We start from the raw sequence: 1,284 nt of genomic DNA on the forward strand, positions 1-1,284 counted from the left end.
GTACCGCGTCCTGTTTCCGACGACGCCACCGTGCAAAATACGAAGCCACCACCCACTCAGATCACGTGGTCCTGGGCGTGTCAGGCAGGCGCGTGACTCGGCGTGATTGACGTGCAAGGCCGGGTCACGCGCTCGTCATGCAAATAAGGCGCGCTGCAGCCCAGCGGGCGCCCATGTGGACGAAGACCACGCCGTGTTGTTCTGCGCGCTGATTGGCTGCCTCGGCCCGAGGTCTTTAAATTATATGCAAATGAGGTGCGACTTGGAAGATCGTCCGTAAAACACGGAGACTGGATTTTTAGAATCCGGACGTCCATGGAAAATAGATTTCGAATGTCATTGTGAATAGCACAAGTACAGGGAAAATGATCTGCAGTCCTCAAAAAATAACTCAACATACAATCATTATAATCTAAATAACTGGCAACAAAAGTGAGTACACCCTCAGTGATAACAGCTGTACGTCGTGTAAACGTGCAAAACCACGTGTCCTATTCATCATGTTCATGTTTTCGTCTGTTAGACAGGACAATAGACATTTGTGTATCTTGTATTAGAAGTTAAAATTTGGTACTTTGAGTCTAATTCTCTCATACTGACCACTGAAGGTTCTACATGCACCTCATCGTAAAGAGTCTCTGAGGATTTAAAAATGCTCTCCACGAAGATGCTGAGGCTGTCAGAAGATCGGTATCACCCTTAACTTAGTTACAGTACAGTTCAGGGTCATACAGAGGTTTTCCAAGATGGGTTCCACTTGGAACAGACCTCACAAGGGTCCATCAAAGATGTCGAGTCCTCGTGCTGTGCGTCAGGTGCAGAAGCTGCACATAAACGTATTATGGGAGTGCAAGGGTCTTCTATCTATCATCCATCCATCCATCCATCCAAACATTTATACATCCAAACATTTATCCATCCATTCTTCCATCAATCCAATCTTTTATCTATTTATCCATCCATCCATCCATTCATCTATCCATCCATCCATCCATCCATCCATCCAACCTTTATCTATCTATCTATCTATCTATCTATCTATCTATCTATCTATCTATCTATCTATCTGTCTATCTTTCCATTCTTTTATCCATCCAACCTTTTATCTATCTATCTATCTATCTATCCATCCATCCATCCATCCATCCATCCATCCATCCATCCATCCATCCCTTACTTCCTTCCTTCTATCGTTCTCACTCCTGATCCTCATTGTCATCCTTGTTTTGTAGAACCGGTAGTATTTGGGGGCGTGACTTTTTGTAAGAGGGCGGGGCCTGATCG

This window comes from Silurus meridionalis, chromosome 15, assembly GCF_014805685.1.
Source record: "Silurus meridionalis isolate SWU-2019-XX chromosome 15, ASM1480568v1, whole genome shotgun sequence".
Lineage (NCBI taxonomy): Eukaryota > Metazoa > Chordata > Actinopteri > Siluriformes > Siluridae > Silurus > Silurus meridionalis.